This window comes from Canis aureus, chromosome 12 (assembly GCF_053574225.1).
Source record: "Canis aureus isolate CA01 chromosome 12, VMU_Caureus_v.1.0, whole genome shotgun sequence".
In the NCBI taxonomy this organism is placed as follows: Eukaryota; Metazoa; Chordata; class Mammalia; order Carnivora; family Canidae; genus Canis; species Canis aureus.
Window position 1 is genome coordinate 51,719,711 of NC_135622.1, and position 22,518 is coordinate 51,742,228.

Below are 22,518 nucleotides of genomic sequence, written 5' to 3' on the forward strand. Positions count from 1 at the left end.
TCTCCACTATGCCTCGAATATGAGTCCTTCAAGTTTTTTAAGTGGGAGGGGGGCTGATCTTTGAATTTACCTCATTTTTCATCATCCTTATTAAAGAGTGCTATAGTCTTTAGTAGGGGACTTGGTATCAGCATGCTGAGGACTCATGGGGTCTCCAATCAGGTGTGTCCAGGAACACAAAAGGCATGGGGCCACCAAGTTGAAAAATCAAATGCTATTTTCATTCTTTTTCTCAAGAAGATCATGGCTCACCATGTCACTCTCCCCTGACTACTATCAACCCAAATTACTCATGGCGCAAACACTGTATACTGTATTTGGCCACCTTGTGCCTCTTGGTGTTTACAGGATTGAAAAGAAAAAGATGTCAAAAATCCAAGATATTCGCTGGCAGCTTAAAAGAAGAACTGCATTGATCTACTCCCTTCCGAGTGGCACCCTGTAAAAGGCTTTTTCAAAGCCATTAACCTCTTACTCACCTCTTTGTAGTCCACTTCCCTCCCTTCTGCTTTATGCTCTCCAACTCACTTAAAAAATACTCTCAGAACTGTGTCTTTTCAAGGCTGACAAATATACATGCACACGTGTGCCTGAGTGGCTCTGCTAATGCTCTTGCTTTGCTCAGAAAAGTAACAGAAGCCTAACAAATGCAAGTCGGTCTTTTGATTGGTCAGAACCACCTCTTTCCATTATTGCATAAATGTAAATAAAAACCTAGACTCCTTCTGCCCTCCCACTTGTCCAAAATCTGTATTAATCCTTCCATCAAATAAAAAAAAAAAAAAGATACGGCATTTTTTGGAATTAATAGTGCCACCTTTTTGGGACGATCTTCTAAGAGCTGCATTTCATCCCATTAAATTTAAAAGAAAAATAACTAATTTTTTTTAAGATTTTATTTATTTATTCATGAGAGAGAGAGAGAGAGAGAGGCAGAGACACAGGCAGAGGGAGAAGCAGGCTCCATGCTGGGAGCCCAACTTGGGACTCCATCTGGTCTCCAGGATCACGCCCTGGGTTGAAGGTGGCACTAAGCCATTGAGCCACCCGTGCTGCCCCTAATGTTTTTTTAAAAGGGTAGGTCATGTTAAATTTTATTTCTACCCATGGCACGTGAGAATATTCCAAACAAAACCAAGCAGATGTTGGGGTACCTGGGTGGCTCAGCCGGTCAAGCATCTGCCTTCAGCTCAGGTCATGGTCCTGCGTTCCTGAGATCCAACTCTGCATGGGGCTTCCTGCTTAGTGGGGAACCTGCTTCTCCCTCTCCCTCTCCCTCTGCTCCTCCCTCTGCTTGTGCTCACTCATACTCTCTCCCTGTGTCAAATAATAAATAAATAAAATCTTAAAAAACAACAACAACAACAAGCACATGTAAACAGAATTAGATATCTAAAGTCAACCCACACCCATGGACAGAGGTGTTCCCACCAGGCACCTTCTCCCCATGCACCGGTGTGGCTAATGTGTAAGGAAAAGAAAACCTTAATGACAGGCCAGAGAAGAGCAGAGAGCATGGCGAAATGTCACTGGCATGGCATAGCCCACTCTATGTGGACTTAGACACAGAAATGCTGGTGTTCCCTGGTTCAGGCCTTCCTGCATCAATGTTGTTAGAGCAGCTAAAATAGTGCAATTCTAGGAAATGAAGGTCTGCTTATGAGACATCTAAAAGGTCACGCCCAGAGCCAGCATATAGAATACATGAAACTGGGCAGCCCGGGTGGCTCAGCGGTTTAGGGCCGCCTTTGGCCCAGGTTGTGATCCTGGGGACCCGGGATCAAGTCCCACATCAGGCTCCCTGCATGGAGCCTGCTTCTCCCTCTGCCTCTGTCTCTGCCTCTCCCTCTCTCTCTTGCTCTGTCTCTCATGAATAAATAAATAAAATCTTTAAAAATATATATTAAAAAAAAAAAAAAAAGAATACCTGAAACTTCCAAGAGCCTTCTGGAAAAGAGGCAGCTCTCCTCACCTGGAACAGTATTATGATAGTAGTCATTCCCTATTTAGTGTGGCTGCTCCTCCCTAGAAACTCCAGGGATCCTGTCATTTATACAGCTCATCTCCAAGCAGAGGCCACTTGGAAGGCTAAGTGACTTGGTGAGGCAAGTGGCCAGAAATCTGCCCTATTTGTAAAAAGCAAAAAATCACAGATGGAGGATTTCCAACCTGAAACAGGAAAAATGTGGATAGACCACAAGAAGGGAGCCTTAACTCTCCTGGAGGTACCCTATAAGGAGTCACGTTATATGGAGGAACCCACAAACACATGCTCACGCTGGTGTCCAGGGGAGGGAGTTTTGGACAAACCCGCTTCTTCACCCCTCTCATCTTCTCCCAACAGTCCCCAGTACACAATTATTTTAGCACCCACCACCAGATATTATAATGTTTTTACAGTTCTCCTTAACCCCCGACCCCCCAGGTCTGACTACTGCTGTCCTTTATACCCTCAGCTGTTCGATGGAAGGAATCGTGTATTGCCACCTCTACAGTCTCAGCCCCATATGCTAATTTCTGCCATAATCTAGTGAAAGATACTCACTTTTGTCCAGAAGAATTAAAAGGCTATCACTATTTTTGTCAAAAAGCTAGCAGAATGATCTGGACCCAACAAAGTGAAATGAAATGCTTCCAGCGGCGAAACAAGGAAGTTAAACAAATGAAGCGGGTTGGTTGGGACTGTGGTGAACTATCCAGAGGCAGAGGCCACTCAGTACCAGAGTCCTTTGCGGGAACCGAGAGCCAGTACACACGTATCTCACCTTGAAATCCTGATTTTTATGTGGGATATCTCAAGTTTAATTAGAATTGATCTGGGACGCGCAGGTCGCTCAGTCAATTAAGTGTCTGCCTTCAGCTCAGGTCACGATCCCAGGGCTCAGGGATCAGAGCTCCACATCAAGGCTCCCTGCTCAGCGGCCAGTCTGCTTCTCCCTCCGCCCCTCCCCCTGCTTGTGCTCTCTTCTCTAACTCACTTTCTCTCTCTTAAATAAATAAAATCTTTTTAAAAATTTTAAAAATCAAAAAAATAATTAGAATTGATCCAACATGTGTTCAACATTATGTGGCCCAGACAAAATGTGTCTCCAGGCCAAGTACTTCCAAGAAGCCCACAATCTGTGACCTGAGCCAGACTTACCCACCTGGCTCCACGGCCCATTTTAAGCCAGACTGACGTAAATGGACACAAACGAAATCATATCACAATTAACAGTAGTTGTTATTTCCTCAAGTTGGAGCCATAAATGTCAGAAGGGGAGGTGGGCAATGTGGACCACCGAGTCTTCCATAGCAGGCTTGGTGCATCCCCCAAAAGAATCCAACCTAATCCTTCCAGGCTGGCTTTCTCACCTTCTTCCTTACTCGTCTGCCCCAACTGCCAGTGAATTTTAGTCAGAATAGTCTCTCTGGTGGGTGACCTTCATTTCTGTCACTACACTGTAAAGCTCATTCTCCCTTCCGATTAATAATGGTGCCAGAGGAAAGGTGAGTGGCAGCTCTTACCCTTGTGGTGTCGATGTCATACTCCCTGCCCTCATCCTGTCCAGTAGAATGTCCATCATCATCCAAGAAGCTCCGCCCTTTTTCCCTCACGTATATGTGTGGTGCACATAGGCATTTGGTGGCCAGAAAGAAGAGAAGAATCCTGTTTTCTGGTTGTATCAGCCAAAGCAATCACTGGGAAATCCACTCTCACCTGCAGAGAAAGCCATAGGTCAAGTTTTAGCTCCAAGGAAGAAACACATCTAAGACATTTTAACACAGACTCAGTGATCTGGGCATTTTACTGATTAGACCCATATCTTAGAGCCCCATCTCATCTCAGGGAGGGTGTGTTCCTCTCTCCCCATGGAACCATCACTCTCACTGGACACATGGATAGGGAGCTCCAAGACCTGACTTGCAATTGCTCTCAGGCTTAAGGACTCTTAAGTCATGACCACAGTGGACACTTGTAACATCTCCACTGACCCCAAAGCCAACAAAGCATGCAAAGATAAAATAAGGCACTGGAATTAGGACTACAGTCATTCACTTTCCACATAGTTTCTCCTAGGAGTCTTATTTTTCCCAGCTAATTCATCAAGGATATACTTATAAACCTCTAAATGAATACATTTTAATCCATTTCAGAGACCAAGTTCTGAGCGTGACTGCCCTAATAGAATTAACACTGCTGCTCTAATTTGAAATCAATAGGTTTCAAAGGCTGGCCAAATTCGATTTTGTCTTATTTGTCCATTGTTGTATTTCACAGATCAGAAATGACTACACAAGCCAGATCAGAGTCCTTAGGTGAAACAGGTGTGTGTCCATGGATGTGTGTGTAGTGTGTATGGGGGAGTGGAGGGGTGGGCGGGATTAAGCTTGTACGAGAACAAAAGGACAAAATTACATTTCTCTGTCTGAATAAATTAAGGAAAACAAAAAGTTTCCAGTTCCCAACAAGGTAAGCCTTGCCTCATGTCAATCCCTTCCCATAGATTTATACTAGTATCTAAGCATCTCTCCATTGATTTTCATGTTTTCCAATCAATGCTAGATCCTAAAGGGGGCCAGGGGTGGTTGGGGAGGAAGAAGAAAAGATTGATTCCAAGCTTCAGTAGGAAAATGAAGGAAATGCCTCCAGCTATGTCAGTCATTAAGCAAACGTTCATTATCACTAAAGATATGCCTGGAACTATCCTAGCAAACAAGATGCCGCGCCTGCCCCCTCCTCCCCACTCCAGGAGCTCCCAGGCCCAGCACCAAATGAAATAAAAAGGAATGGTATCCTACCAACATCAAGGGGATGCGATAGAAAGGGAGTAAAGCAGGAACACACTGGTCCCAACAACGGCCAGGGTAACCCTTCAGTGCATTTTCACCACTAATAATAACAATGAAAGATTCAGAAAAAAAAAAAAATGCAGCTCTACGCAAAGTAAATTTCTGAGATGGGACTCTGAGCAGAAGAGGTAGAGAAATCTCAACAAGGATAAATAAAATCAATTCAGGAACTAAAATCCTCCTCCTTCTCCTCCTCCTCCATAAGCTCCCAGCAACACATCATTGGGTCAGTCTCAAATATTTGTGTTCCACTGAAACACAGAAATGCTGCTGTGCCTTTTTTTTAAAGGGTAGAGCACACATGTATAGTCTTCCTTTGCCTATCAAATACCTTTCCAAATGTAGCACATTTTAAGGGAAGGTAAGATTAATCTGGCTGGGAGATAATTAATTAACTGCAAACAGCTTTGATACGACTATATTAATTACTGAAGAAAAAAATTAATGAAGTACTTAGGCTATTTGGCACTTCTAAGAAACCCTAAGCATTGTTGGGCACTGGCTCATCATAGAAGGGCTGGCCCAGGGACAGGCTGTGAGGTGAGCCAAGTGTATTTTTTTTACACAAACTGGTACCTAGTGGGCCTCCATCAATGTCTGATAAATTAATAAACTCAGAATGCCAATGTTCCACCTCATTTTCCACCCCTATGACTCCTGTCCAAAAAACCTAGATTTCTGGAAAAGATGTAATACCAGTCAATACTTCTCGTTGTGAATTTATGTCAATTCACACCCCTCCTAGGGCATTCATTCTAAGGGTAATCTTTCTACATAAATGACACCAGCATTTTCTGAGTCCCTACAATATGTCAGGAACCTTCCAGGAGTTTCACACACCTCATCTCTATTCTCAACCACTGAAAGTGCGAACTGTTGTGATCTCTATTTTATGAGTGGGACATAAAGCTCAGGGAAGCTATCTGTCCAAAGTCCCAAAACTGATGGGTGCCAGAGCCAGGATTCAAACTGGGGCAAGTCTGCCTGATTTCACTCAGCACAGAAAATCAACTTTGATCCATTAATTACTGAAGAAAAAAAATCAGTTGTTGGGGAAAGTTAAGGATTTTCCCAAACCAGCAAGGCTTTGGGAAAGAAAAATGTATACATCCAACGCAGTATCCCCTTCCTGCTTTACAATCCCACCAAATGGTTCCATGATCTATGTTCCTACCACCCCTATCAGTGTGTAACTGTTCCAAAGAAGACAGTATTGTTTGCAATTTAGTTAGGTTTCTGACTTTGCTGGTGATTCAGCACATCAGGTTCACTTAGCCTCTGTAGAATCCTCTTCATGATAAAAGGGGGCCCCCTCTGCGGCATCCTTCCGGTAGGCCCTCTAGCGTGGCTATACTTCCTGGTGGGTTGCCTATAGCATTCAAAAATGTACAAAATGACTTGCTCCATTATTGAGAGGGAAAAGGTGGAGATTAAGTGGCATATTGGCCTCTTTCATCATCCAGAGAGCTGACATCCAATCTTGGCACAGAATGAGGAAAATCAAACGGACAAGCAGACAGTATACAGCGGTAATAATAACTCCCTATGCCTGTCTCCCAGGACTCAGAATCACAGGATTAAGGTTGCTCTCCAAAAATTAAACTATAAAATCAGTGTCTGAGAGATCAAAGCAGACACTCTGAGTGACACTGCTGCATAATAGGTCTATGTCTTATGCACTTGCACAGAATCCTGAGTGCACCTGTTACTGCCCTGCTCACTTTCTTCTGAAATATTGTCACCTCCATCTACCCACTAGACCGGGCAGCCTCCAGTTAGGGACAGTGTTATAATGTCAGTCTTCATATTCATTATCCCTGTTACACAATGGTGCTTGACACATTTTTATTGAACCAATTCCTCTCCCCCAAGGCAACGAGACTAAAGAGTAAATTAACTAAAAAGAATCAATATGGATAATGAAAGGCAGTTGGTCAAAGGGAAGCAGAGGAGGAAAGTGTAAAAGATCAAAGTAGGTTACCAAGACCCAGCCCAGAACTTTGCAAAAGGCATCTCATCCTGAAGATGTAGCACCTCCCAGTCCTGATGGGTATATCCTGAGTGGCTTGTTAAGGGTCTAGACCCAGAGTTTCAGGTATCATTAAATACCCAAAAACCTCTCCTTGTTCTGATTCCAGACTCCCTGAGGCATCTCTTGGCAATTTTAGTTCCCAGGCATCTCGCCAACGGGGAGCATATGAGCTGCCAACATGAGTGTCCACTCTGTCCACTAGTTATATTTATAAGTGGAATGTAATAAGGCAGGAAGAGGTTTATTTACTGAGTTTTCTGTGAGTTTCTATGAGTCAATTTGCTAGAGTTTGATCAACTCTGGGACACTTGAAAGTGAGTTTCTGAAGTTGCCAGGCTGCGAGAGAGCCTGACCCTGACCTGTGATAGAGTTACCAAGTAAATGACACCTTTAAGCACCACCCTGACAGCCAGCCAGGTTCCCTGGAGACATCCTAACCTGACCAACTTCTACAGGAGAGTTTCCTCAGTCTTTGCACTATTGACATTTTGGGGCCAGGTAATCCTCTTGTGGAGGGCTGTCTGATGCATTGCAGGATGGTTAGCAGCATCCCTGGCCTCGACCCACTAGGCGCCAGGAGCACATCTCCCCTCTATCCCCTAAGGTCATGACAACCAAAATTGCCTTTCCCCCAGAAAGTAAAACCATCCCCAGTTGTGAACCACTGCTCTGAAGTAGAGTAAAAAGACCTCAGATACCCATTTGGAAGATGGGAGATTGTACTAATACTCTGTCTGCTGACAGGAGCCGGGGATATTCCCCTGGACACTTGTTCTAGAATTCAGTCATGGCATTTCTGGTGTCAGACAAGCGAAACTTTGCAAGTGAGGAAAGATAAAGGAAGGTTAAGCTTTTGTTGAAACTCAAAGCATGCATCAGGCAATTTGAGTCTAGAGTAAAGGTTACTGATTTTCTTGGAGAATCTATCTGATATTTGCTAACATTTTTGGTGCCAGAATGACTCACCGTGCAATGCACTCATATAGTCTGAAAGATGTCTTACTATACTTCTCTGCATATAGGGGTCCTCCTGCTGACCATACCTGCCCCTGAACAAGCTCCAATCTTGTGAAAACTCATTGATGTCCCAGGAAAAATGCAAATATGTGTCAGTTTTGTAGTCTTGCCATTCTTTATCAATCACAGACTAATTTTCAATAAAATCCAAGAGTAACGAATTAATAGGAATAATAACAAAAGGTGAAATTTGACCCTACTTCTATCTTGATTAACTAATGAGAGTGGTAGTCTGGGGTTTTGCCTAAATAAAATTAAAATCTCACATTCAGGCTGCCATAATTAGATTTAGTGTACCAGAAAGACTGTACTTAAATTTAAATCCCATAATCCAAAGCAATCAGAATAATACAACACCTCCCAGTTGACTCAGACAGTAGATTTCTAAGAATATCCCTGAATTACTTCCTTTTTCCAGATTATCAAAATTTTGAGACATCCAATAATATGTGAAATCCTTGAATTAATAATGATTTTTTTTTAAATTTTGCTCTGTCCACAGAAGAAAATGAAAACTTCTCAGGGTCTAATACATTCAGGGATTAAAAATAAATTTATAGAAGTTCTGGTCTTTCTTCGGGGAAGAAACCAGTGAGCACCTCCCAAAGCAAAGCCCCTAAATTATATTTCAAAAGTTAATATAAATTATATTTCTCTTGGCCATCCAGAATGAATAAATGTAATACCATCTCCAGAAATCCCTAAGGCTTGATTTCTCGGGTAACTAAACACCACTTTCCTTTCCTTGGGTTCTGTGTTCCTAGACAACCCTCCCTGGGGAACAGAGGGAGACAGCAGGCTGCTGCTGAGTCACTGAGTCACCTCCAAAGGCAATCTTCAGAGAGGAAAGTGAGGAAGAGCCCCGAGAAAGCGAAACACCGCAGCCACTGACCTCAGCACGGTCATCCCCAGGTGCTGATGGGGGCCCCAGAGATGGGAGTGCCCCATAGGGCTGTCACTGTTCCACCAGCCCCAGAAAGGAACTGCCCTGGCTCCCTCCCCCTTACAGGAACCCCCTGCAGTAGATCTGGCTGGAAGCAGGGGCTCAGGCTACAGCTAGCAAACAGACAGGAAACCAGCCCACCGAGGGGCTATAGATCCTGTGTCATCTGGCCCGTGGCTGATGCATCAAGCATCTGCACTAGCCCCATGATGAAACGAGTACCTGAAAGCAAGCAGTTTTATGGAACAGAGGAGAAAAAACATATCATGCCATGGTAACAGAGATGGAAACAGGCAAAGGGAAACCTTCTGGAAGATACTGTAGAGATGTGTATTGCAAAATCATGGTTTCACACTTGAGAATGTATCCCGAGGGGATGAATTAGATAAGTGTGCAAGGATGGGTATCCAAGGATGTTCATTGCATCAGTAGTTTTTATAAAAAGTCAAAGGCAATCTAAATGTCCATCAGTGGGGAAATATGTCAGGAGGTAAGGCATCTAATGGGATATTCTGTGGTCATTAAAAACTGAAATACTCATAGTAAGAACTATAGTAAGAGCTCCCGTATCCTGAATCAGATGTTTCAATACCCCTGGGCATTTGCATATCTGAACGCACCTAACCCTCTCAGCACTTGAACAAGTAGTATTTTTACTGGATTCACTGTACAGATGGAGGAACTAGTAAATAGAGAAATTAACTAACTCTCCAGGGTCAACAGCTATTAAGTGATGGTCTCAGAGTTGGAATTTAAACAATAAAGCTCTAAAGCCATTCTCTTAACCACAATGCTCTACGACCTAGAGATTCATGAAAAGATCATCACGATATGCTAAGTGAAAAGAGAAAATAATTATAGTACAATATACGGCCTGATCTGATCTTTATAAAAAAGGTCTAACTTTTTGTGGGGAAAAAAAATCTCTAAGGATATGCTACAATGTTAAATGCTTTCTCTCGGGCTGCTGGAATTTGGGGTGGTTTTTGCTTCCTGCTCTGTGACTCTCAACATTGTGTGGCTTTCTTTGCGAGGATTCCAAAACACGCCTGGAATAGTCTTTTATTTTTTGGAAAAAAATAAAAGATCAAAAGTAGCCTTGGTCAGGACCCGTGGAGGGGAAGGGGGAGCCGGATAAATGCTAAGGTGATCTCACCCTACAGATTTGGGTGAGATGGGATCCTCCACCGACGGGCTCCTTTGTCATCTGTAGAATCATAAGCTTCTGTGACATTCATGGCTGCTTTGTGGCAGGCACTGTCCTGGGAACTATGGCAAAGAAAAGATAACATGGCTCCTGCCCTCAATGCTTACAGGTACTTAGAAGGGTTATGGGAAGGCATGTAGGTAAATAAATAACGGCAGTACAAGCAGAAGATGTCAGATACCCTGAGGAGAGGTACCAAGACGTGCCATGGAAGTTCACAGGAGGTAAGGGGTCCCTCCGGGATTGGGAAGGAAGGACAACTATGGGAACAGGTGGGATTTGAGCTGAGGCTGGAGGGCCAGGTCAGACACGAACAAGGAAAGAAGACAGGTAAGAGTGAGAAGGTGGTTCTGCAAGAAGAGGAAGGAACACATGCAAAGCCCTGCAGACTAGAAAGCTTGTGGTATGTACAGAGAGCAGAAAATAGTTGAGTCTGGCTAATGGAGCCCTATGACCTCCAGGTGTTCATGTAGAGTATAAAGAACTCTCTATACTTGCACTATCCACACCTTCATGAGCCAGGAATATAACCAAGGTGAGTCAGTGATAGCTTTACGAAAGAAGAACGGATTGCAGGTGGCCCAGCAGAGAATCTGCTGAAAAGGGAACCATAATTCAGGTCTCTGGAACTACATAGCTACAAGGAACCAGTCAGAGAGACATAAAAATAAAATTAAATAAAATTAAAATTAAAAAAAAAACCGTCTCAGAGTTATCGCTGTTTGTGGAACATCTGGAAAACTAGAGGCTGATGTTGGGTACAGCAACCCACAGGAATGGCAGTGACCTAAGACAATGGCAAGGCCAGAAACGTGGGCAACATCAATCACATGAATTTACCCCACTTCTCTCTTGCACTTCCACCTAACAGCCAGAGCAGGAAAGCAGTGGTCAGTAGAGAGAACTAGGAGGTCCTTAAATTTAGATGCGGGGGGTGGGGGTGGGGGAATCTTGATTTGCACTAATCTCTAACTGAAATTCAGTAATTCCTCCCCGTAAAAATACGAGCAGTGCCCCAGGGCAGTAAGAGCAGTACCACTGACTTCAGTCCATTAGAAGTTCCAGATAATTTTATATTATAGCACAGTTGTTCTAAGTCTCAGAAAATAATCACAGAAGTTCACTGTTTCTTTAAAATCATAGTAGTTACAGACTTACTGCTAGATCACCCTTCAGGAGCTGATAAAGAAGTAAATACATCACTAAATCATACGTAGGTTTAAATATTTTGAGATATACATATTTCCATATACTTGGATTCCTTTACATTCTGTGGTTCTTGTTATTTGTATTTAAAAATGCTATTCTGAAAAGTGGTTCATAGGCTCCCTCAGACTGCCAAAGGGGTCCATGGCACAAAAAAAGTTAAGAATCCATTAGCTAGGTCATAGGGTAGCTCTATTTTTAACTTCTTAAGGAACCTTCACTTCCAGAGTGGCTGTGAAGGTTGCTTAAGAAGTTAAAAATAGAGGTACCCTAAGACCCCATTATTGCACTACTGGGTATTTACCCCAAAGATACTGACGTAGTGGAATGCTGGGACACCTGCACCCCAATGTTCATGGCAGCAATGTCCACAATAGCCAAACTGAGGAAGAAGCCACGATGTCCTTTGACAGATGGACAGATAAAGAAGACGTGGTCTATATATACAACAGAATATTACTCAGCCACCAGAAAGGATGAATACCCACCATTTGCTTCAACATGGATGGAATTAGAGGATATTATGCTGAGTGAAATAAGTCAATTGGAGAAAGACAATGATCGTATGCATAGTCTCACTCATATGTGGAATATAGGAAATAGTGAAAGGGACTAGAAGGGAAAGGAGGGGAACTGAGTGGGAAAAATTAGAGAGGAAGATATACCATGAGAGACTCCTAACTCTGTAAAACAAAGGGTTGTGGAAGGGGAGGTGGGTGGGAGGATGGGGTAACTGGGTGACAGGCACTGAGGAAGGCACTTGATGGGATGAGCATTGGGTGTTATACTATATGTTACAAATTGAATTTAAATTTAAAAAAATGTAAAAACAAACAAACAAAAAGAATCCATTAGCTAGAGATCCTATTAAAATGTAAGTCACATCATGTCACTCCTATGTTCAACTTTTCAGTGGCTTCCATCTTACTCAAGGCAAAAGCTCCCCTCCTCCCATTCCACTTATCTGATTTCATCTCCTTCTCCTTTCTTTCATTCCTGTCTGGCATAGTGGTATCCATGCTATTTCTTAATTATTCCTGCCTCAGGGCCTTTGCACTGGCTAATCTCTGTGCCTGAAATACTCTATCCATAGGAGACTGTATGGCTTGCTTCCTCGCTCTCTGCAGGCCTGGACTCAAAAGATATCTTCCAAATGAGGCCCTTCCTGGTTACCTTATCCAAAATATCCCCCACTCCCTGCTTTATTTTTTCTCCTTAGCATTTATCACTCCCCAAAATATACTTACAGACATGTACTTTTTATTTCTTTATCATATTTATTATTTATTTCCTCACTCAGATATGAGCTCCATGAAATTAGGAATTTTTATCTGCCTTAAACACCACCATATCCCAAGTGCCTACAACCTCGTCTGACACACAGTAGGTTCAAAATTATTTGTTGAATTCATTAAGTAACATTTGTCATATAGCTTGGCTGCTGGCTGCTTCCACTCCATGTCGAATTTTTTTTTTAAGATTTTATTTATTTATTCATGAAAGACACAGAGAGAGAGAGACAGAGACACAGGCAGAGGGAGACGCAGGCTCCATGCAGGGAGCCTGATTTGGGACTCGATCCTGAGTCTCCAGGATCACACCCTGGGCTGAAGGTGGCATTAAACCCCTGAGCCACCCGGGCTGCCCTCCATGTCAAAATTTTAAAGTCTCCCCTTCCCATCGTATTCATGGGAGAAAAGAAAAATCACGGCAAACCTACTTGTAAAATTGTGGCCACCAGAGAAGAAAGGTAGTTTAGTCATCAGCTACTGCAGAGAGAGATGCATTTTCTTCCTTAATAAAAAGAATTTTCATCAAAGATAAGATAGATGAGTTCTCTCTCTCTCTCTCTCTCTCACACACACACACACACAATATGTTATTGGATCAACAAATACAAAAAAGTAAATGGGAAAATTGGTATGTCATGTACATCCAGTAAAAGGCCCACTAACCCAGCTTGAAACAGAAGTGATGCCAGTTGATAAGATCATCACACAGATTCCACCTGGCAAACAGTAAAAGAAACGGACAGTAAACAATCACATGAGTAGATAAATGCAGGTAGTAAGTCACCACACAGGCACGGCTCAACTTAACCTGCTGCTGTGAAAATATACAATTGCCCGTTTTAAGGCACTGTTGCTCAAACTAGCAAAAATGCACTTAACATTGGGAAGATCTGAACTTGGCAGGGCTGCCTTCATACACATACAAGGAGCCTCATTCCATTCTGTACCCTGGAGCACTCTGTTTTAATAAAAACAACCTAAGTAAGACTGGATTCCTCATTGCTATAAAACATGAGTTGAGGACAAAGAAAGTACTCTTTCATATCACATACATCCTTATATAGAAATGATCAAGTCATTCACATATTAAAAAGTAACAAAACAAACTCTCCCAACCCCAACTGCTCTTTGCAACACAGCTTCTTAACATCATTTTTTACACTCCTCCTTCCTTCTTCTTGTGCAACTCTTGCCCTAACACTCCACTAAGTGTTTTCACTAAGCACACCTCTCATCCGTGCGTGACTTACCAGCCCAAGGATTTGTCACTGCCCACCCCCCAACCCCTGGGGGGTCACTGATGCCACCCGTCTGACTACTCACTCTTGGTTTCCGGTGAAACTCTGCTTCGTGTTCTGATACCTTAAATCTGGGATCACAAAATATCCAGAGGCCATGCAGAGGCCCCAAATGAATAAAAAAGGACATCTGGCTGCTGTGACAAGCTGAAGAGCACCGGCCCTGCCAAAAGGGGACTTCTGTCCCTTATCTGTGCACATCAAGTGGTTGCATTGCCCAACTTCTCAAGAACACCCACAAATCTTATTTTTATGTGAACTTTCCCAATTTTCTAAATGTTGGCAATTATTGGTTTTAATATTTTACTACCGTGAGCCAAATCAAACAAATCTGTAGCCTGGGTATAATCTTCAGGCCTCAAATGTGTGTGGATGTAACCCCATGGATTTCTCCTGTCCCTCCGCTCCTCTCTCCAGGAATTTCATTGAACTCTAGAGCCTGAATATGTATCTCCTGCCCGGATTGCCTCCCTCCATTTCAGACTCCTATAACTGCCTACTGGACATGTCCATTTGAATGTCCCAGTGGGACCTTAAAATAAATGTGTCCACACTTTCCCTTCATCCTCTATTCCCAAACATTTCTCAAATTCCTTTCCTTTCCTTATCCTTCCTGCCTCTGCTTTAATTCAGACACTCTGTATTTTACCATGATTACAATCCACTTCTAATCGTCTTCCCTGCCCTGGATCTAACCCATCCCCTACCTTCAGATTCATTCTCCATGCCATATTCAAGCACCTTCTAAAATGTGCAAGCTTCAAGTCCCCTGACAGCTACCTCCCCTGCCCTTCCGAATGAACTCTGGACCCAGACTGCTTGAGTCTGAAACCTAGCTTCACCACCCACTAGCTGTGTGACCTTGGTCAATTAGTTGAGTTCTCTGAGCCTTGGGGGTTTTTGTTTGTTTTCATTATAAACTTTTTAGTGATTTATTTTATTTAAATTCAATTAGCCAATATATAGTACATCATTAGTCTTAGACATAGTATTCAACAATTTATCAGTTTTGTATAACACCCAGTGCTCATCACATCACATGCCCTCCTTAATGCCCAGTTACCCCATCCCCCTACCCATTTTCCCTCCAGCAACCATTAGTTTGTTTCCTACAGTTAAGAGTCTTTCATGTTTTCTCTCCCTCTCTATTGACTTCCCATTCAGTTTTCCCTCCCTTCTCCATGATCCTCTGTGCTATTTCCTATATTCCACATATGCATGAAACCATATGATAACTGTCTTTCTCTCATTGACTTACTTCATTCAGCATAATACCCTCCAGTTCCATCCACATCGATGTAAATGGTAAGAATCTATCCTTTTGATGGCTGAGTAGTATTCCATTTTATATATATATATGTATATGTGTGTGTGTGTGTATATATATAGAATCTTCTTTATCCATTTATAAAGATGTGGGACATATATAGATATATTTTTTCAATGGACATCTGGGCTCTTTCCACAGTTTGGCTATTGTGGACATTGCTGCTATGAGCATTTGGGTGCAGGTGCCCTGTACAGATCACTACATTTGTATCTTTGAGGTAAATACTTAGTAGAATTGCTGGGTTGGGACTTCATTAAGATAAAAAGCTTCTGCACAACAAAGAAAATAGTCAACAAAATTAAAAGGCAACCTATGGAATGGTAAAAAATATTTGCAAATTTCTTATCAGATAAAAGGCTAGTATCCAAAATCTATAAAGAACTTATCAAACTCAATACTCAAAGAACAAATAATTCAATCAAGAAATGGGCAGAAGATATGAACAAAGAAGTCATACAAATGGCCAACAGACAAATGAAAAATGCTCCACATCACCTGGGATCAGGGAAATACAAATCAAAACCACAATGAGATACCACTTCACACAAGTCAGAATGATTTTTTTCATTTATAAAACATGAATACTAAATGTCACAGATTACATAGAGCAGTCATGAAGATTAAAAATAAGATAAGCCCTGTGTGCTTAGTCCATAGCAAATGCTCAATCAAATGTTAACTATCATTATTATGATTCCTTATCCATTATCCTTACATTCCACAACACAACTCAAACTCTAGAATGATGAGGAATTACCTGAAATTCCCCCAAAGTATCCTCAACTTCTCATTCGTCTGCTCAGAATGCCTTTTGACATTCATATTCTCTATCACAGTCTCTAGAACCAAGCCCTGACCCCAGACCTCTCCCTACCCCAAATCCAGGCCCCCATCCCCATCCACCATTGCCTGCCTTTACCAAGTATTTAACCTGCTGAAATGCAGTAGAACAATTTCCTGGAAGCCTCCACCACTGCACTGTGAGCCCCACAAAGGCAGGGCCTACGTTTTCTTAATCTTTATATCCTTAATGCCCAGCAAAAAATAATGAATGGCTGGATGAACTTTGTTAATTCACAGATCAACCCAGAGAGGCAGGTTTTTATGAGGTTCAGAATGGCTTAGCACGCAGGGGAAACAGCAAGCTCAGAGCCCAAGCTCAGCTTTCTGGATGAGGCTTATGTTGGGGAAGCTGCTCACATTCTGCTCTTCATGGTGCTGCTTTGCTGTCTGTTTTTACACACTAGGCTCGTGTCCTTAAAACAACTTTTACTTCTGTCCTAGCTCCCTAAATGAGTGTGGGATGATACATATGAATTGTCATCAACTTATGCTCTTGCCATGAAGAGCTTCAAAATATCTAGAAAGGCCTTGTAGATACAAGTGACCAATAGAAGAGTCACAATTATTTCTATGCTTACCTCTAGAAAGATGTACACTCAGCCTTCTTTATAGCATCCATTACAAAATAATCTCTAGCAAGCCTCCTCTAGTGCTTACTTTGTACCAGGCACTGCTTTAAATACCTTATTTTATCTACCTTAAGGCAGATGCTATTACTATCTCCACTCGGCAGATCAAGCAACTGAGGCCAGAGACATTAAATAGCTTTCTCACAGTAAGTGGTGGAGCCAAGGTTCAAATTCTTGGATAAGAGCAGATTCTTACCTGGCCGGCCAGGATTCAAATCTCAGTTCTGCTACCTTCTAGTTGTATGACTTGGGTAAATTATTAAAATCTCTCAGATGTTTTCTCATCTGTCGATAGAAAGATAGGTAGATAGGGAGGGAGGGAGGGAGGGAGGGAGGAAGATACATATGGTATAGATAGAACAAATATATAATTTAAAATAAAATGATAGTACTTATCTCAGATTGTTGTGAGAATGCAATGAGCTACCATGTAGGCCACATTTAGAACAGTGCCCAGCACACAATACAAGTGCTACAGAAGTATGCGTTGACCCCACCAGGTAGACACACCTCAGAGGTACCACAGGCAGCAACACAAGGGGAGCCAGCCAAGCTCATCTGCAGGGCCTTAGTGAACTGTGTCCCTTTCAGTCCATTCTTTGCTCCATTTTAGCAAATGACATCCTTGCATTCACCACCACCCCCCACCACACACACATACACACACACACACACACACACACCTTTGAAAACCAGTGGAAAGGGCTACAAGATTAGTCTTTACACTCTGCTGTGAGATAAGGCCTTTGGATATTCCCACATCTTGGGGGGTTCTTGGGATACAAGCAAGAGATGCTGGTGTCGGCTAACTAAACAAATACAATTTTTGTCAGAAGGCAACTTGCAGCTCTCAGGGTCAACGAGAAACTACTCACAGCAGAGGTCTGGGCAAGGAAGCAACTCCAGGCCTCTTCCAACCTTGAGTCACTCAATGGACAGAGCATGTGATAGGCTGAGCCTACACCACCTGCCCACCAATGGCTCTTACCAGGGCAGGGACCAGAAGCAGCTGGCAGAAGGAACCCATGGGGACATCCTTAGTGTTTGCTGTCCCATCAAGATAACATTCAAATGGGGAGGGATAATTATCCAAAGGTAATTAAGGGGTTTCAGGAATAGCAAAGCAACATGTGGCCAAAAACACCATTCACCTTTCCCAGCGAGTTCTCCATTCTTGAACTTAAAATATAACACATAGAGAATGTAGAAGCCTGAGAAATTTCGGGTATCAAGAAACAGACCAAGTTAATGACTGGGTAACAGAGACCCCTTTTTATACCCCTGAATTGCACTAGTAGACAAGTCAATGGCATGGTCTTGCCCCACTTCTAATTCCCTTTCCTCTCCACAGGCCAGAGAGACTTTTCTGAACTCCAAGTCAGGATGTGTCATTGCCCTGCATACACCTTTAAAAGCTCCCAGCATCCTGAGGAGAGAGTCCAGACTCCTCCTCAGATGTCAAGCAAGAACATCCTGTCTGCCCCTCTGGCCTCTGATGCACCAGTCTACTTCAAACCCTTCTGCCTCAGTCCCAACAAATTATTCACCATCTTCAACCTCACAATGTACTCTCCTCCCCAAATCTCCTTGACGCTCTTCCTTCTGTTCCCTTCTTTTCCAGTTAATCCCTTTGTCTACAAGAAATCTGCTCAGATATCACCTCTTTCAGGACACTTCCCTTTGATGTACCACACGTGAGCACATGTGCATACACACACACACACACCCCAGATGCTAAATAGGAAAAAAATAGTCACTTCCTCTTGATGCTTCCAGAACCCAATTTCTTTTCTTCTTCTCCTTTTTTTTCTTCAGGGGAAGAGGGGCAGAGGAAGAGGGAGAGAGGGAGTCTTCAGGAGGCTCCACATCCAGCATGATCCCGACACAGGGCTCCATCTCATGACCCAGAGATCATGACCAGAGTTGAAATCAAGAGTCTGACACTCAACCAACTGAGCCCATCCGGGCACCGCCAGTCCCAATTTCTTAGCAACCTCACCAAGACACAGTAGTTTTCAGTGTCTGATACACAGCGGACAAGTGGGAGATTTGAGTGCACGTATCACTAAATGAATGATCTACTTAAGGATAAAAGACAAGGATTTTCCTGCTCAAAATGGAGTAAAGGAGGCTGCTTGGGAGTTGCCTTTACATCATATAGGCCTTCCTGAGGCCTCCAAGACACTGGGATGAGGATGTCTTGCTGAGCTATTGCTTCTCTGTACCCAGTGGGAGCGTCCGACACTTATGACATTTCCAAAGAATTGTAGAAAAGCGCTTATTGCTACTAGAAGTAACAGAGTGCTTTTGCCAAACCATAAATCCTCAGTATGTTCAGAAGGAACTCAGGGAGCCAAGTGTCTACTGCTCTAGCAAGTTGCCACAGTGGCTATTTCATGGGGTGAAAAAAAAAAGTTTCATTTAGAATTTAAAAGATATAATCAAATAAATATGATCATTCACACAGCATCTAATCCATTATTTGAGAGGTAGAAAAAATGTTTTTATGCTTCACAAACATCCACATCCAGCTCCTAGAAGCCACCCTGGGAGGATTTTTTTTTCCTTAACACTTTCCGCAGAACTATCTGCTGTGACTAACCGCATACTTCATCAACATGAAAAAAAAAAATTATAAAATAATGAGATTCCCCAGACAATGTGATCCATAAAGCTTTCAATTTGACTTATTAACATTAAATCTCACATCTCTCTTTTTTCCAATTCATTTCCTAAGTGCATCCTCCTCACAGGGTTTCCAAGTTTTCCACACAAGGAGGGAGGAGGGGGGACAGAGCTGGAGGGAAGACAGGGAGGTTCTCTGAAGAGCGAGGTATCCTCCTGAGAGGGCAACTCAAGGCCAAGACCCAGGAGATAGCTCTGGGCACTACCTCAGGACAGACTCCTCAGTAAACAGGAATGCACACTTGAAAAAAAAGGAAACTTTGCGTATCCTGGAGGAAAGCGTGGCTTTCTTTACCTGATTTTCACACTCAAAATTTTCCATGTCTTGAGCTTCGTACTCAAGTCAGGTTAGCAAAGGAAATTCAAAATCCTTTGAATTTGGGATTTAATCAAAATCCTAGACTAATCTGGTAGCTTCCAAAACAGTTAACAATGGAATGGTGCAAAGAGAGGTTTTTTGTTGTTTGTTATACAAACTCCGGGAAAGAATTATGGTACTTTTACTTTATTTTCAGGAGCCACCTAGGTCTTGCATTTGAATCACAGATAAGCAACACATTGAATTGCTAAAGTTCAAGTTTGGATAACATCTGATGAGAAGAGCTAAAAACTGTAGAACATAACAAAAAATTAATTTGGCTGCAGATTTATTCTATATCAGTAGTTCTCAAAATGTGGTCAGGAGAACCCTGGGATTCCTAAGACCCTTTAAAGAGTCTATAAGATCAAAGCTGCTTTCATAATCAACTAAGATGTGATTTTCCTGTTTACTTTCATTCATTCTCTCACAAGTGTCCCATAGAGTTTTCCAGCAAGTATATGACTTGTGGGATTATAGACTAAACAAAGAAGCAAGTCCAAGAATCCCACTGCTTTCCATAAACCAGAGGATAAATACATTTGTAAAAATGTAAACCAATGCCACTCTTGCATTGTTCTTGTTTTGAAAAAAGATATATTTCATAAAAATATGCCATTTATGTTAACATGTAATGAGGTTATTGTTATTTTTTAAGATTTTATTTATTTATTCATGAGAGACACACTGTGGGGGGGGGGGGGTGCAGAGAGAGGCAGAGACACAAGCAGAGGGAGAAGCAGGTTCCATGCAGGGAGCCCGACCTGGGACACCATCCCAGGGCTCCAGGATCAGGCCCCAGGCTGATGGCAGCACTACACGGCTGAGCCACCTGGGCTGCCTGGTTATTGTTATTTTAAATGAATTAGTAATACTTCAAAATTTGCCTATTTTAAGATTTTTTTAAGTAATCTTTACACCCAACATGGTGAATATTACAATTTACAACCCCAAGATCAAGAGTTGCATGCTCTACCCAAGTGAGCCAGCCAGGCACCCTAAAATGTAACTAATTTTAATTTCTAATATATAATTGATAGATGAGAGTATACACTGTAGCAGCCAGAGTCATAGCAGGACAGGCATTTAGAAAGTTTCTTCCCCTCTTTTTTTTAAGATTTTATCCATTTATTTGAGAGAGAGAGAGAGAGAACATGGCAGGGTTGAGGGGTGCAGAGAGGGAAAAGCAGGCTCCTCCCTAAACAAAGAGCCCACCATAGGGCTTGATCCCAGAACCCTGGCAACATGACCGGAGCCAAAGGCAGATACTTAACCAACTGAGCCACCCAGGCACCCCCTTCCCCTCTTTGACCAAGTTTTAGTTGAAAGGAGTATAGCCAAAACTGTAACCAAAGGAGACATTATGCTTCTAGAAAAATCTCAAGGAAAAATATTACAAGCAACAGTAGTAGCTATTGGTTTAGGCTCTAAAGGAAAGTGTGGAGAGATTCAACCAGTTAGCATGAAAGTTGGAAATAAAATTCTTCTCCCAGAATATGAAGGTACCAAAGTAGTTCTAAATGACAAGGATTACTTCTTATTTAGAGATTGCGACATTCTCAGAAAGTATGTAGACTGAAATACATTATTATTGTAATGGTATCACCTGAAGCTGCCCTTTCACAATTGAAGTTATGAAATCTTTCATCATGTACATAATTTCTGTCTCTTTTATAATAAACTAATGGTATCCAAAAAAAATATGGATAGATAAAACCCACATTAACAGGAGCTTTCAGGGGGTTCTCAATAATCCCTAAGCATGTAAAGAATCTGAGACCAAAACAAAGGAATCTCAATTTCTCTTTTCCAACTTATTAATTGTGATAAAAATACACGTGACATAAGATTTACCATCTTATCTATCTTAAGGGTACAGTCCAGTGGTGTTAAATTCTTTCCTAATATGCAACCATCAGTACCATCCTTCTACCTTCTGTTTGCATCTTGTCAAACAGAAACTCCCTTTCTAATTGGTACTTCTGTGCAATCCACGGAGCAAACCCCAGCAGCGAGCACTCTTTCCCCTGTAGGGTGTGCATCTGTGTGCATGGTGTGTGGAGTAGAGCCCTGCTTTCAGCAGAAGGAACTGCACCTCTCTTCTACACCACACAATCGTGGCGTTCCACTAAGAACCATCTGGCTTCCTACTCCTTCTGACTTACCTCTGCATTTGCGAGCATTCTGAAACCTAACCCCAGTGCCTAATAACGTTAAAGTAGGATTTATTTCTGAGTTGCTGACACTGACTTAGGACTGAAGGGTTGTAAAACAGGGCTTGCAAAAAAAATTTTTTTTAAAAAAAGCATCTGAAAAAACAGGGCTTGCTTGGGTGCTTTTAAATGATGTGGATGACAGGAGTGACTGGTCAAAAACAGCTAAAAGCAAACCCATTAGAGTTTAGGGCCACATTACACAACTGTATCTTGTACTCTTTGCTTCAAAGCCTCCTCACGTAAAGGACACTAGATGAGAAGGCAAAATGCACTGCAGTGTCCGCATTTTAAGTCGTGGGGGGGGAGGGGGGTGGCTGGGAGAGAACTCAGTACACATCACCACAAAGATGTAACCACACTGTCCTCTGCTTTCTAATTAGGTCAGGAAGTCTGAAGAAACTACATAAAAGGTGAAGTTCTCAGGCATCATATGAACTTTCATGAGATTCCTAGTTTTGCATATCCAGAGAGCTTACCCTGTGCATTTGTGGTTTAAGGAGATCATAAAAGATAAGGATACCGATACCTTTCTACTCTTTGACAAAGATGAGCACCTGGGTGGCTCAGACGGTTGAGTGTCCAACGCTCAATTCCAGCTCAGGTCATGATCTCAGGGTCTTGAGATGGAG

General features: G+C 42.4%; 1 protein-coding gene and 1 pseudogene across 7 annotated transcripts in view; one reads left to right on the top strand and one right to left on the bottom strand.

Annotated features, from left to right (window-relative positions):
• Positions 1-22,518, bottom strand: part of KCNS3 (potassium voltage-gated channel modifier subfamily S member 3) — a 41,140-nt gene that overhangs the window by 10,722 nt on the left and 7,900 nt on the right. For 6 of the 7 annotated variants that reach the window (XM_077844050.1, XM_077844048.1, XM_077844053.1 and 3 more), the window contains exon 2: positions 3,508-3,700. The gene's annotated coding sequence lies outside the window, so the exon portion shown is untranslated. Of the gene's footprint in view, positions 1-3,507; positions 3,701-9,981; positions 10,074-22,518 lie in introns of those variants that run through there. The other variant, XM_077844054.1, reaches the window with a different exon arrangement.
• On the top strand, positions 20,714-21,252 carry LOC144324560 (10 kDa heat shock protein, mitochondrial pseudogene; annotated as a pseudogene).